We start from the raw sequence: 16,222 nt of genomic DNA, 5'->3' as shown, positions 1-16,222 counted from the left end.
CGAAAATGGCCAGGATAAAGTGATCATCTGGAGAGCTTTAGCTGGCTGGTGTATCTGCTTGGAATGGAACTGGCACGCTTCACACTTGGTTACTTGTGCAGTTGCATCCTGGAGGGTTGTCGGCCAAAAGAAACCTTGCCGGAGCGCTTTGCCAGCAAGTGCTCTTGCGCCAATGTGGTGGCCACATATGCCTCCATGTATCTCCGCCAACAGCTTTTGTCCATCTTCCCGGTGAATACACTTCAATTTCACACCGTTAAATCTTCTTCTGTACAGTGTGTCATCGACAAACTGGTACATACTTGATTGCCGGGATACTCTCTCCGCTTCTTCTTGCTCTTCGGGAAGTTCTCCTGTCTGAAGAAAGCGGACAGTTTGTTGTGCCCATGCTGGAGCTTGTGGCTCGACAACAAGGACTAAAGGCACATATGCTGCTGTGGGAACATCTGCTTCTACGGCAAGAACCTGCGGCTCAGCCAGGCTTGATGTTCCCCGGCAAGCTTGCCGGAGCAAAACTTGTCGGGAGCGTCTGTTTCAGCGGAACAAGCCCTAGGGCTTGTCGGAGCAGACTGCTCCTCAGCACCCTTGGTGTTGATCTTGAGGACCTTCTTTGCGGCGGCTTCGGGGAGCTCTGCCGGAAAGTAGTCTCCAGAAATCAACTTCCTCTTCTTGCTCTGTCCAGTTGATGGTGTTACAGATGGTTGAGTCAGCTTGAGCACAAAGATCCCTGGTTCCACAGGTAACTTAAGCGCGGCGCACTTTGACAGGCCATCTGCAATGTCGTTCTGAGCTCTCGGAATATGTTCCATCTGTAGGCCGTCAAAGTGCTCTTCTAACTTTCTCACTTCATCAATGTAAGCTTCCATCAACGGACTCTGATAATCTTTGTTCACCTGGCGGACGACAAGCTGCGAGTCACCCCTGACAATGAGCTTCTTGATCCCAAGGTCTGCTGCTATTCTGAGACCGGCAAGCAAACCTTCATACTCTGCAGTGTTGTTTGTTGCTTGCTCCTTGGGAAAGTGCATCTGGACTATGTACTTGAGGTGCTCTCCGGTGGGGGCGACAAGTAACACGCCCGCACCGGCGCCTTGCAGCGAGAAGGCACCATCAAAGTACATCAACCACTCTTTGCTCGCTTCCTTGACGGGGATGCTCATTTCTGGAATTTCTTCATCTGGTGTTGGCGTCCACTCTGCTATGAACTCTGCCAATGCTCTGCTTTGGATAGTTGAAGTGCTCTCAAACTTAAGGCCAAAGCATGACAGTTCCAGTGCCCACTCGACAATCCTGCCCGTTGCTTCTGGATTCTGCAGTATCCTCTTCAGCAGAAAGCGAGTGACAACTGTGATCTCATGTGCTTGGAAGTAATGGCGCAGCTTTCTCGAGGCCATGAGAAGGCCGAAAAGCAATTTCTGCACACCAGAGTACCTTGACCTAGCTCCCTGCAGAAGGGAACTGACAAAGTAAACTGGGCGCTGCACCATTTTCTTCTGTTTCTCATCCTGTGTCTGCGCAGATCCATCCTTGTCGGGACCAGAGCTTGTCGGGTAAGCCCCCTGCTTGTCGCTGGACGCACTTGCCATGGTTGCTGGCTCATCATCCGCCTCCCTCTCCGCTACTAACGCAGCACTAACCACTTGATTGGTTGCCGCTAGATACAGCAGCAACTTCTCTTGTGGCTTAGGTGCGACAAGTATTGGAGTGGAGGACAGGTATCTCTTCAAGTCCTGCAGCGCGGCCTCCGCTTCCGGAGTCCATTTCATTGGACCTGCCTTTTTCAATATTTTGAAAAATGGCAGGGCGCTCTCAGCAGACTTAGAGATAAACCTGCTGAGAGCGGCCACGCAACCGGCAAGCCTTCGTACAACCTTGACGCGCTTTGGTGCTTTAATCTGCTCAATAGCCTTGATCTTGTCGGGATTGGCTTCAATTCCCCGCTGACACACAAAGAACCCGAGAAGTTTGCCGGAAGGAACTCCAAACACACACTTCTCGGGGTTGAGCTTGAGGTTGATCTTGCGCAGATTTGCAAAGGTTTCATCCAAATCCTGAATCAGAGTTGTTCTGTCCTTGCTCTTGACCACTATGTCATCCATGTAGGCTTCCACATTTCTGTGTATTTGTGGTTCAAAAGCGTGATTGACTACTCTGGCGAATGTTGAACCAGCATTCTTCAAACCGAAAGGCATCCGTACGAAACAGTACGTGCCACAAGGAGTGATGAATGCGGTCTTCTCCTCATCCTCTTCTGCCATGAAGATCTGATGATATCCTGAATACGCATCAAGAAATGAAAGCAAGTCACATCCGGCCGTGGAGTCAACAATCTGGTCAATGCGCGGCAAGGGAAATGGGTCTTTGGGACAAGCTTTATTAACATCGGTAAAGTCGATACAAAGCCTCCATTTCCCGTTTGCCTTGCGCACGACTACAAGATTGGCCAACCACGTAGGATGGAGCACTCCTCTGACAAGGCCTGCTGCTTCCAACTTCTTGATCTCTTCCGCGATGAATTCTTGGCGCTCCACTGCTTGTTTCCTGACTTTCTGCTTGACGGGCCGCGCGTGAGGACAAACGGCAAGATGGTGCTCAATTACTTTCCTGGGAACACCGGGGATGTCAGATGGTTGCCATGCAAACACGTCGATGTTCGCCCGCAGGAAAGCAACAAGCACGCTTTCCTATTTAGGGTCGAGCATGGCACTGATGGTGAAGGTACCACCAGTGCCGTCCTCCTTGGCGGACACCTTCTTGGTCTCTGGCGGAGCTGCCTTCGTCTTCTTACACTTGCCGGTGGTGCTCGATGGTGCGTCCTCGACGGTAGCGCAACACTCCAAAGAGGTGCGCTTGCCGGAGTGAGCATCAGAGCTCTTGCCGGACTTGGTCTTCTTCTTCCCCCCGGGAGCTTTAGCGGCAAGTGGCTTGCGATCCGCTGCAGCTGCTGCTTCCCGGTAGATCTTGTCGGTATAGATAAGAGCATCTTTCTTGTCGCCAGGGACAGAGATGACACTTATCGGACCTGGCATCTTGAGCACGTTGTAGGCATAGTGAGAGGCTGCCATGAACTTGGTGAGTGCTGGACGGCCGAGTATCCCATTGTAGGGTAATGGGAAATCAGCGACGTCAAAAGTGACCCTCTCAGTCCTGAAATTCAATTCGCTGCCAAATGTGACCGGCAACGTGATCTTTCCCTTCCGCTTGCTCCTTCCTGGGTTGATTCCTTGTAATGTGCCGGTCTCTTCGAGCTCGCTGTCAAGGATCTGAAGCTTCTGGAGTACCGCGGAGGAGATCAGGTTCAACCCGGCCCTGCTGTCAACTAGCATCTTAGTGACCTTGAGGTTGTGGATGGTTGGTGAGACCAACATCGGCAAGCACCCGACCGCAGTTACGCGATCAGGGTGGTCCTCAATATCAAAGACGATAGGCGTGCTGGACCACTACAGAGGCTTGCGTGACTCAACTGGTGGTTCTGCTGCATTAACTTCCCGCACCCACTGTTTGAGCTGGCGGTGCGAGGTATGCAGAGAAGCACCGCCGTCAACGCACAGAACCTCTGTGGCTTTCTGAAACTCCTACTCGTCGGCCTCATCTTCATCCATCTCTTCATCTTCGTCTTCATCTTCGTCCTTGTCGCGGCCGCGGGAAGGTCTGTCTCCTTGCCGCTGCTTGGCCTTGCCGCGGCGTCCTCCCCGGCCGGGACGCTTCTTGCCGGATCCTCCAGTACCTTCCTGGGCCTTCTCCTTGTCGCGTCGTTCGTACTCAGCTTTTCTGCTGCTCGACAAGCCGCTCAACTTTCTTGCAGCTCTGGAGATCATGGCCCTTGATGCGGTGGATCTTGCAATAATGCTTGTCGGCGGCCGCCACAGGTTCGGCTTCCTTGGCGCTACCTCCATTGCCGGACTGCTCAACGACTAGCACATCTTTTCCCTTTTTCTTCCTGTTGTTCCGCCGCCGGTTTTTCCTTGCCGGGGCGGCATCATCACTGTGAGATCCTCCTGCTCCTGTATTCTCTCCCGGGAGTTTCCTCCCTTCCTCAGCACGTGCACACTTGTCGGCCAGGGCGTATAGCTCACTGACGTCTCTGATCTTGCACATCGCCATCTCCTCCCGCATCCTGCGGTTACGCACGTTCTGATGGAACACGCTGATGACCGCGGTAGGGTGGACATCTGGGATGTTGCGCTGCACTTGGCTGAACCTTTGAATATACTTGCGCAGGGGCTCTCCTTCCTTCTGGGCGAGTAGATGCAGATCGCTCTCCTGGCCGTGAGGCTTGTGGCCACCTGTAAAGGCGCCGAAAAACTGATGGCACAGATCCGCCCATGAGGATATGGAGTTGTCCGGCAAGTGCATGAGCCAGGATCTGACATTGGGCTTGAGCACCAGTGGGAAGTAGTTGGCAAGGATCTTGTCGTCGCGCCCCCCGGCAGCTTGCACCGCGATGGTGTAGATGCTGAGGAACTCCGACGGATGCAACCTGCCATCGTACTTCTCTGGTACATCTGGCTTGAAGTTCTTTGTACTGGGCCACTGGACTTGCCGCAGCTCACGAGTGAACGCAGGGCAACCTACCGCGTATGGCAAGTCGCCTGGTTCCCCTGGCGCATGCATGTCGACAGTGGGCCTAGCGCGCTGGTCTGATTGACGCCGCGCTTCTCTTCGACGCTCGATACGAGTACGAGCGTCTTCTTCTGTCGTTCTTGAAGAACTTGGCGCTGATCGCGACGAGCTCGTGGATCTGATGACGCTGTGGAGTCAGTGTCGAGGTTGACTCGGCAAGTCGGCAATCTTGGCCTTCGGGGTGGAGAGTGCACGGTGGTTGCGCCCCCACCGGTCTTCTCGCCATCGGCTCGCGTCCGGCAATCTTGCCGCGGCTGCGACGCATTCGGCTGCCGTGGAGTGTCGCCGTTGGCGAAGCCGATGAGACTCTGAATGGTGGCCATCCAATCGTCGATCTTGTCCGCCGTTGGAGGGTAATCCAGGAGCAGTTGGGCTCGGGCCAACGCTTCTTCTGGAGTCTTCGTTGGCGGTGGTGAACGGTGCGAGGAGCGGGATATGCTCGGACTTCTAACTATGTTAGAAGGAGCAGGATCCCGTCCAGGCGACCGTGTCTTGCTCGTGCCAGCAGGTTGGCGTGCATGCTGGTCTTGAGCACCCTGAGATCCACCAGCTCGATTTTGGTCCAACGAGCGTATGGTACCGCAAGTACCATGACGCTGTTGGCCCCGCACCTCCTAAGATGGGCGTGATGCATGTACGGACGCCGAGGTTTGCGCAGCCTTGTCCTTGGACCTGGCGGCAGCGTGAGCTCCCTCGTCGACGCCCGTTCCTCCGCCGACATCTACCCCACCACCCGCTTGCTCCGGTGGCGGTGGGATAGACGTGGACGGAGCTGCCACCTCCAAAGCCTTCTTCTTCGGTGGCATGTCGATGAAGATGATGAAGAAGATGAAGATCTGGCTCGCGAGAACGCCGGATTGGGTTCACACAACCTCGACGCCCCCTACCTGGCGCGCCAAAGATGTCATGGGAAACGAACACCTATGGGGCAGGGCCCCTTTCGGTCCGGCGGGGGGCGGATGCCGCACGAAGAGCGGATCGAGGCGAGGCACACGAGCGATTTTACCCAGCTTCGGAGCTCTCCGGAGAGATAATACTCCTACTGCTGCTTGTCGGATTATATTATGTTCTTGCCCGGGAGCGTTGAGAGCTACAATACACTAGCTGTGAGACCGAGCGTGAGTGTTTCTGGTTTCGAACCCCCCTCTACATTGCGCATGGGCCTCCTTTTATATGCTCAAGGGGTCACCAACGGGTGGCAACGCATGCAAGGGTAAAAATGGAAAAGAGGTGCGGTAGGTATACCTACTTGCATAGTGTATCATACCTAACCCTGACGGCAGGGGACAAAGGCATTAAATGCCCGTCTGTGTCGCCCAAACAGTGCAGAAAAGTGACCGTTAGGGGCGCCACCGCTTGCCACGATGGTCATCTTGTCATCTTCGCTTGCCACCTCGCACCGCTTGGCTGCACAGCCTCTCGCCGCGTGCGCCTGGAACGGTCCCAGGGCGACACGTTGACGTATGCGCTGGAGCGTAGGTACAAAGTGGTATCCTGCCGCGGCAAGTGTCTTGCCGCGGTCGTTGTCTTGTCGCGTCCGGAAGCTTGTCGCTCGCCGGGTCTTGCCGAGACGCGTAGCGCGTCGCGGCAAGTTTCTTGAGAATGCCTTGGTTGGCCTTCCCGGCAAGCTCCTCTTGCCGGGGCCTTGTCCTTCCCGGCAAGCTCCTCTTGCCGGGGCCTTGCCTTCTCAGCTTGAACACTTTGTTCTTGAATGGCTCCAATAGGAACCACGAAGGATCTTGGCGGTCACCCGGCAAGCCTTGCCGCGGGGCGCTGCGACTGCCCGTGCACAAGTTCGGGATACTAAGGTACCCCTACTTTAGTACACCGACACCATGGCAATTTTGTTATTTATAACATGCCAAGTTTATTATTTATAACATGGCAATTTTGTTTAGTTAGACTATGTAGTCATGTGATAGTTTACCTTTTTGTAGAAGGATGAATCCTGTCATCCTATCATCGCTTAGGAGGTAGGTATAGCACAGTTGAATTTCTTTGTCATAACATAACAAATGATATCGTATGGCAATTTTTCTAGGAGTATTCACATACAAATACTTAAAGTTCTCATTCTCTAGTCAATAAAACTAGCACATATTTTTCTCATCATAACAATTTATCGTCATTTTTTGCGATGGTAACAGAGTCTTATTCCAAATGCATAGGGTTACAGCCGAGAAACAACAATTCCTCAATACACGGTGGTCATCTACCAAGCCATATAACAGTAGTACTCTTTGTACGACTATACATTGCCAACCGATCTGCTACACTATTTTGCTCACGCTTAACTTTCAAAGGAATAAACTCTCTTTCAACCATACAACAGTAGTTCTCTCTGTACAACTATACAATTTATCATCATTTGACATGTAATATTTTAAAAAGCATTCTTCAGGCAAATCACACTAGTCTAAATGGCTTGGCAATTTTTTTAGTATCATTCACATACAAATACATATAGTTGACTAATCACATTAGTCTCAATGTCATTGCAATTTCTTTTTTGTCACATGGCAAACACAAAATATTTTTTTCAACAAATAATTCTACTAATTAGATCATGGCAAATTATATATGTGATTTTGTAATGCTATGATATGACAAAGAAAATGTAGAGCATGGCATTTTCTTTACATAGAGCATGGACAATCTTTATTATCTACGTCATGGTAATTTTATTCTTAATTTGCCATGCTCATTTTTTATCATGGAAATTTCTATGTGTCGTCTTTCTGTTATGATAAACAAAATATTTTAAGGATGTCAATTTTGTCCTTTTTTGGCCCACTGTTATACTTTCTTTAGGGCGGACCACTGTTATACTTGGGTAGCGTGCCGGGGGCCTCCTCCCTGCGAACCCAATATGAGGAAAGAACCGGTGACCCAGAGTGGTAGCCCCACACCTGCATCACCCTCTGTGTTCTTCTGCAACAAAGGGAAGGAAGGATCGAAAATCCATCCCTGCACCCGAGCTCATCTGTATCCATGCTGACGAAAAAATCAAAACAAATACTAGAAAAATTCAAAAAATTCAAATTGTGCGGTAGAAAATTTGATGCACGAGGTCCGCTCCTATTTTCATATCATTTGGATATCTGAGCAGCTCTCGGAGAAAAAGACAAATTGAGGGTCTGTAAAAAAGTTTATTGTTCATGTAATGTTTTGGTCCGATTTGTCTTTTTTGCTGAGAGCTTCTCATGTGTTCAAATAATTTGAAATTTGAAGCGGGCCTCACACATCAAATTGTCTACCATCCAAAATAAATTTGAATTTTTTTGAAATTTTATACTATTTTTTATGATTTTTTTTCTAAACAGGTGCAGATGAGTCTAAGCACCGAAACGCCGCGTCTAGGAACGAAGGAATAAAAAGAAAGTATACTCCGGGATGCAGGGCAAGGGCATGCATGGAGTGCACACCCCCCAATGGCCGAGAGGGGACCGGGTGGTCATAGAGGTGCGAATCATCAGGTCTTCTGAGCAAGGCTGAACTGGAGTTTGGTGGGTCCCCACGCGAGCCGGCGAGTCCTATCCTCTGTCGCCCGCGCGTGATCCCCAGACCCCAATCCCAATGGACGACAGAGACTGTAAAAATTGTGAGGGAGGGAGCGAAAGGGCTCCCTTGTCCTCTTTCTCTCTCCCTGGGTCTCCACTTTTTTTGCATGCAAAAGAAAGCCAAGCAGGGTCCGCCCATTCGTCCGGTCCGGTCTGGTCTACTGCTTCTGCCAGAGCCGTTTTGGGTCCCACTCCCAGTCTCCCACTGATCGGTGCGGTGCATGCACACGATCACGAGATTCCCCTAGAACCATCGACCGGCTCGCCCTCACAACACGCGCGCATCCATCCATCCCTTCCCTCCCGCGCGCGCATACTACCCGGCGCCAGATCAACCACCAGCCCGCGCAGCGCGTACCATCCACGCCACCTCTTCCTCTCTCTCCCTCCCTACCTGTCCGCGCAGATGGGCAGGAGCTTACGCATGTCACGGCTCGGCTTTCTTTCGCTTTGCTTTGCGCGCTTTTGCCCGGCCGGCGCAGCAGCGGGCAGCCGGATCAGCTCGCAGGGCAGGTCAGAGCTTGGAGCGTTGTGCCCAGGCGCGTAGGCGCAGGCCGTGCATGTCCCCTCTCTCGCAGTCCCGTTGCACCGGAACAGCTCGATCGGATCACGCTCCCGTCCCGCTCGCAGATCAGGTATCGCCCTCAGACCTCGTGTTCATGCATGCATGATCGTGCCGTATGCCCGGCCACCAGTCTCCCATGCATCTGCCCTCTAGACTGAAGGTCTCAAACCCAATTAACATATACTCCCTCCAAACACTCCACGCCCAACAATTGATAAAACCCAGCTGTTCAAAGCACGGCAAGTATTCTTCTTACTTCGTTTAGCCGCCAAAAGTTTCAGTAATCACATTTAATTTACCAGTGATGACGATATATATCAGGCAAGGAGTACAGAACAAGAACCATGTTACTTTCTCGCCCCACCGAAGCGACGGACAACACACGGGAAAACCTACCGCCATCGTTGCCGCCCGAAACACCACCCTCTGCCCACTCCCTTGTCGCCGCCGCTGGAGGGCTGGTGGTGGCAGGGCAGTTTCTTCTTTGACACGGCCAACCCTCCCTCAGCCCCCTCGACATCCGGTCTTAGGGTGGCACGGCCCGCAGCATAAAACTATCACATGTAAGCAAACGGTCAAACTAAACAGTCAAACAAATGGTTTGTCTAGGAGCGAGCCCTAGCTGTCATAAACTGATTAAATGTTAACCACTCGGCTATTTGGGTTTGTTGAAACAGCCGACGCCGATTTTGATACTTATCATTCACAAAAAAACATCTGGTAGTTTTTTAGAACTCTAACGTGAAAAATGGTAGTTTTATGATATTCACTCCGCAGAGTGCACCAGCCAAGCGTGCACCAAGAGCATCCCCGGGCACCACTTCATCTACTGGGAGCTGATGACCAGAGATGGCGCTGGCGCCAGCACGACGGTGGACAAGGCGACCCTCGACGTTCGAGGCCATCTTCCGTGGCGCCTCCGTCAACCAGTACAAATGTACAATGCTCTCTAGTGCTTGACATTCCCGCCGATCATTGAGCTGCTCGACTGACGCATGGTGTGCAGCCACTTTAGCCTTGCCCTGCTGCACTGGACCCCGACTCCCACCCGACACTACAACTAGAACAAAGATCGCTACACGAAGTACAACGTTTCCGCCTAAATTCACTTGTATTTCTAGGGTAGCCAACTCTTTGTTTGTCAACATGATCCGCGTCAAATGTGTGGTGTATTACAAATGCAGAAGGCCTTTATTTATTCTAGACCGAATAGTTCTTCAAGAATTACATAACGGCAGTTGTCGCCATCGCTCCTTTTGGTAGTACTCTATAAACTAAGTGTGTGTGCTCAAGAAGCAGCAACACTTTTAGGCGAGCCTTTGCTTTTCAATATAATGCGTAGTGCATACAAAATGGAAAAAACCTTATGTTCAAAATTCTGACCGAACTGTTCTTCAGAGTAACATGTGGTCGCATGATATCCTAACGTTCATGAGCTAAAAAAAAAAACAGCATGCCACTAGTAGAAAACATGGCTTTGGTCCTGGCCAGATAAGAGCATTAGTCTCGGTCGTGTTACGAACCGGGAATAATGAGAGCATCAGTCCCGGTTCAAGCAGCTAGGACACCAGCCGGGCCTCGGCAGGCATCAGTCCCGGTTCAACTGGGCCCTTTAGTCCCGGTCAAACCGGGACTAAAGGGGTTGCTGCCCTTTAGTCCCGGTTTGTGTCTGGAACTGGTCCTTTAGTCCCGGTTTGTGTCTGGAATCAGGACTAAAGGGTAGGCCCCGACCAGCAAAAGGCCCCGACCCGCAAAATAACCGCCAAAATGCGGGTCGGCGGGGAAAAACCCGCCAGAACAGACCCCGCAAACGCGCCCGGCCCGGAAATTTTTTTAAGGGGCGCGACAAAAACTCGGCCCCATCCCGCGTATTCGCGGGTTTCCGCCTCACCCCTACGGTGCCCCATATCACAGTGAAGAAGTTGGTGGGAGGGACATTTTAGCCTACGCCCCTTTCCCCACCTCCTTCCACCGCCGCCCGCCATAGGTGCCGCCCGTCCGCCGACGCCGATTCAGGCCAAATCTACTGGCAGAATCACGCCACTGGGGCGTCCCTCACCCTCCATCACCGCTAGGCTGCACCGCCCCCCGGATCCGGCGAGAAGAGCCGCCCCTCGTTGCCGCCGGGGATCGACCGCCTTCGAGCCGCCCCTCGTCGCCGCCGGTTAGTGTTTTTTTGTGTTTCATGTCGAGTGGTCCGCAAAGTTGGTTGACGCGGCGTGCGCTTCTCGTTCATGTAGATGGAATTGAGCCCGTGCGAGAAGTTTTTGCTCTCCGATTCGTTCGATTCAGACGACTCGGATGTTGAGATGATGCTTTCAAACTTTCGGCAGCAGACATTGGTGATGGCTCTTGCTGTCAAGGAGCACGAAGACGAGAACCGAAAGAGGCGGCGAGGATCGACCGTCGGGCGTCTTTGCATTCCTCGGAATCGCCATCTCGGGAATGAGATGTTGATGCAAGACTATTTCGCGGGGAATCCAACGTATCCACCGCACCTCTTCCGGAGAAGGTACCGAATGCGCCGATCCCTCTATAAAAATTGTTCAAGCTTGCGAGGCAAATTATTGGTATTTTACTCAACGAAGAAATGTTGTGGGCTTGAAGGGATTTAGTGCATATCAAAAAATCTCGGCAGCTATGCGGGTGATTGCATATGACGTTCCGGCTGACTATGCCGATGAGTATCTTTGCATTGGTGAAGATACAACAATTGAGTCAGTGCGTAGGTTTGCCAGCGATCATCTGTGTCTTTGGTCCCGAATATCTCCGAGCACCGAATGAGGATGATACAAAGAAATTGATGGCATCTAATGAGAGGATAGGTTGGCCTGGCATGCTAGGTAGCATTGATTGTATGCATTGGACAAGGAAAAATTGCCCGAAGGCATGGCACGGAATGTATTGTGGCAAGTCCTGTGATGCAACAATTGTGCTAGAGGCCGTAGCATCCGAAGATTTATGGATTTGACATAGTTTCTTTGGTATGCCGGACACTCTCAATGATATCAATGTGTTGCAATAGTCTCATTTGTTTGCTAAGCTTGCTAGTGGTGATGCTTCTGCTTGCAACTACACTATCAATTGGCGTGAATACACAAAAGGGTACTATCTTGCAGATGGTATATACCCTCGGTGCACATTTGTCAAGAGCATCAAAGAACCCCAAAACTAAAAAAAATGTGAATTTGCAAAGATGCAAGAGGCAGCCCGAAAAGACATTAAAAGAGCATTCGGGGTTTTGCAATCTAGGTTTTCCATTGTTCGTGGACCTGCTCGTTTTTGGGACAAGCGGACCTTGAAGAACATCATGACATGTCATGTTATCCTTCACAACATGATTCTCGGAGATGAGAGAGACATGAACTTGTAATTCTTCTACGACAATGTGGTTAGCCGTGTCAAACCAGTTAGAGACCCTATCCGCATTAGAGCTTTTCTTCAAACATACAAGGAAATTGAAAATGCAAACACCCACTTTCAGTTTCAGAAGGATCTCATTGAGCACCATTGGCAAAGGGCTGGACAGTAAAACAAACTCATTTTCCTGTTCATTTGTAATTGTATTCGAGGCAAGTTTTGTATTACATTATTTGTATTTGTATTAGGTGATTTGAATAATTATTTGTAATGTGGATGGTTGTTGTATTGTGTTGGTATTGATAATTATGATGTGGTATTGATATTTTGCATACCGACGGGATGCGGGATACAGCGGCGCGAGAGCAGACCCCGTAAAGCCGACCCGTAAAAAAGTATATTCCGCAAATATCCTTTTATACGGGTCCGTTTGGGGGGTCTGCCTCTGCGGCTGTTCGCGCCGACCCGCAAAGACGTTTTTCCGCGAACTGCAAACGCGTTTTGCAGGCAGGCGGGATGCGGGGTCTTCTACAGTTCCTCTTAGTCCCGGTTTTGGACACAAACCGGGACTAAAATTTTGCCTATATATATCCACGCCCCCCATCTCCTCTGTTTTTTGGTCGTGGAAGGATGGGAGGTGTGGGCAGGGCTACTCTGTTTGTTGCCTATATATGCACATGAGGTGTTCGATGAAATGCTCGAGCCACACTTAAGCTTTCTCCTCTGCAAGCTGGACTTCAAAGCTACATTTTCCCAAGATTTGTCCAGGTTTGGTGGTGCACCAACTACACAAGTGTTCTAAAAGGTTAGCAACTTCATCCTTTCATCTCTCACTGCTAGTTTAGCTCATTTCAAATGTTGTAGAAGTAGAGTGGTTTGTGGGTTTTAGTGGAGGAGTGTATGTGGGAGTTCATTTGATTTAGATACACAATATGAGCTCAAATTAACTTCTTAGAGTTTGCACATGTGTAGAGTGCCATCCCGTTCCTGTCCTCATCGCCGCCGATCACCCGCGCCAATCTCACCGCCGACACCATCGTGGTGAGCCTCTTGTTCTTATCTTCTTTTTTAAAGAAAAAAAATTCTTACTTGTTGTATGAGTTAGATAGCTACTTGTATAATTTCCTTACTTTTATTATTGTTTGTTATTATATAGTGCCATGATTTTGGTATTCGCCCCCGTCGGCTCTCGTCCGGTCTATGATTCGGATGTGGTATATTATCTTCTATAACTATTTGTTTCATTTAGTGTTTATGACAATTATGCCGACCAATGTGACATGGATGTTTTTATCTAGGAGGTATGTGAACTGGAAATTCCAACCGACCCTCTTGTCGAGAGGTTAAATTTAGTTGAAAAGGAAAACAATTATTTGAAAGAAAAATTGAAATGAACTGAAGACGAGAAGATGAAATTGGAGTTGCATGTTGCCGATGTCGTCGATGATCAGAAGATCGAGATGGGTTCAATGCGCTTGAAGATTAGAAAGATTAGAAAATATGCCATTGATAATGAGGCTTGGTATCATTATGTTGTTGGATCAATTGTTACCTTAGTTGCGATTATGATCGCATTTTTTGTTGCATTTAAATGTTTTAATTAGATGCTCTAGAGAGCTGTATATATGTTGTTCTGTGAGAACTATGTATGAACTTTATGTATTTATTTTTTCCACTAATAACATTTGATCACTACTGTACTTTGGTTTAAATGTGATGATGAACTTGTGTTAATTTGATCACTTCTCTATTCATGATTTTCTGTAATGGTTTTTGATATACTTAATTATATAATGCACACAGATGAACCGACAATGGATGTATGATGACCGACGCACCTCCGACTACATTGAAGGCCTGCATAATTTTCTCGATGTGGCTGAGGCAAACAAACAGAATGGTTTTATGTATGCATGTATTGTACGCGGGCATACGAAGGATTACACTTCCTCGAAAACCCTTCATTGGCACCTGCTTGAGAAGAGTTTCATGCCACACTATAATTTTGGACCAAGCACGGAGAAAGAGGGGTTATGATGGAAGACATTGAGGAAGAAGAGGATGATGACAACTATCCTATGTTCCCTGAAAAAGAGGGAGAAGCTGAAGATCAAGAGGCACCAGACGATGTGCCTGATGATGATCTTCGTTGGGTCATTGTTGATGCACAGAGAGAATGCGAAAGTGAAAGGGAGAAGTTGAAATTCGATTGTATGTTAGAGGATCACAAAAAAGGGTTGTACCCAAATTGCGAAGATGGAAACACAAAGCTCGGCACCACACTAGAGTTGTTGCAATGGAAGGCAGAGAATGGTGTATCTGACAAGGGATTTGGGAAGCTACTATAAATAATGAAGAAGAAGCTTCCAAATGATAACGAATTGCCTGATAGTACGTATGAAACAAAGAAGGTTCTCTGCCCTCTAGGATTAGAGGTGCAGAAGATACATGCATTCCCTAATGACTGCATCCTCTAACGCGGTGAGGAGTACGTGAATATGAACACATGACCGGTATGCGGTGCACCCATGTGGAAGAAGAAATCTATATTTTGGGACCTACCCTATTGGAAAGACCTAGAGGTCCGCTCTATAATCGACATGATGCATGTGACGAAGAATCTTTGTGTGAACCTGCTAGGCTTCTTGGGCGTGTATGGAAAGACAAAAGATACACCAAAGGCATAGGAGGACCAGCAACGTGTGCACGAAAAAGACGGCATGCATCCAAAGCCATATCAAGGTCCTGCCGGCTATGATCTTCCAAAAAAAGAGAAGGAAATCTTCTTTGAATGCCTGCTCAGTATGAAGGTCCCGCCTGGCTTCTTGTCGAATATAAAGGGAATAATAAATATGGTAGAGAAAAAGTTGTACAACCTAAAGTCTCATGTCTGCCACATGATTATGACGCAATTGCTTCCGGTTGCATTGAGGGGGCTTCTACCGGAAAACGTTCGATTAGCCATTGTGAAGCTATGGCATTCCTTAATGCAATCTCTCAGAAAGTAATTGATCCCAAAATCCTACCAAGGTTATAGAATGATTTGGTCCAATGTCTTGTCAGTTTTGAGTTGGTGTTCCCACCATCCTTCTTCAATATTATGACGCACGTCCCAGTTTATCTAGTCGAAGAGATTGCCATTTTGGGTCCTGTATTTCTACGTAATATGTTTCCCTTTGAGAGGTTCATGGGAGTCTTAAAGAAATATGTTTGTAACCGTGCTAGGCCAGAAGGAAGCATCTCCACGGGCCATCAAACAGAGGAGGTCATTGGGTTTTGTGTTGACTTTATTCCCGACCTTAAGCCGATTGATGTCCCTCAATCACGGTATGAGGGGAGACTGAGTGGAAAAGGCACACTAGGAGCGGATTCAATAATATGTAGGGACGACATTCTTGGGCGCAAGCACACTACACAGTTCTACAGAATTCTACCTTGGTGGCCCCGTATATCAATGTACACAAGCATATTCTGCGGTCCGATCACCTGGATGAGTCTGACGACTCGATTACACGTGAACACATCGGGACTTCCGGTGGTTGGTTACAAACACATCTCTTGCGTAACAACAGTGTTGGAGATGAGCTGTACTTGTTGGCTAGGACACCATCTTCGACCGTATTGACTTAACAAAGGTACGGGATAAATGGGAATACAGTTTAAACGATCGCCCAAGATAAAAATAGCACCAACCAAAATAGTGGTGCCGCTTTGATGCGGCAAACACTAATAGGGAAAATAACACATATTATGGTTACATAGAGGAGATATGGGAACTTGACTATGGACGTGATTTTAACGTCCCTTTGTTTCGGTGTAAATGGGTCAATATGTCAGGAGGCGGGGTACAGGTAGACCCGCAGTACGGAATGACAATAGTGGATCTCAACAATCTTGGGTACACAGACGAACCATTCGTCCTAGCCAATGATGTGGCGCATGTTTTCTATGTGAAGGACATAGCTACCAAACCGAGAAAAAAAGATAAGGAAGAGAATACATCATACAGTGAGCCAAAGCACCACATAGTTCTTTCAAGGAAAAGAAACATCGTGGGACTAGAGGACAAGACAGACATGTCTGAATATTATGAAAAGTTTCATGAAATTCCTCC

This window comes from Triticum aestivum, chromosome 3B (genome assembly GCF_018294505.1).
Source record: "Triticum aestivum cultivar Chinese Spring chromosome 3B, IWGSC CS RefSeq v2.1, whole genome shotgun sequence".
In the NCBI taxonomy this organism is placed as follows: Eukaryota; Viridiplantae; Streptophyta; class Magnoliopsida; order Poales; family Poaceae; genus Triticum; species Triticum aestivum.
This window is presented reverse-complemented; position numbering follows the sequence as displayed.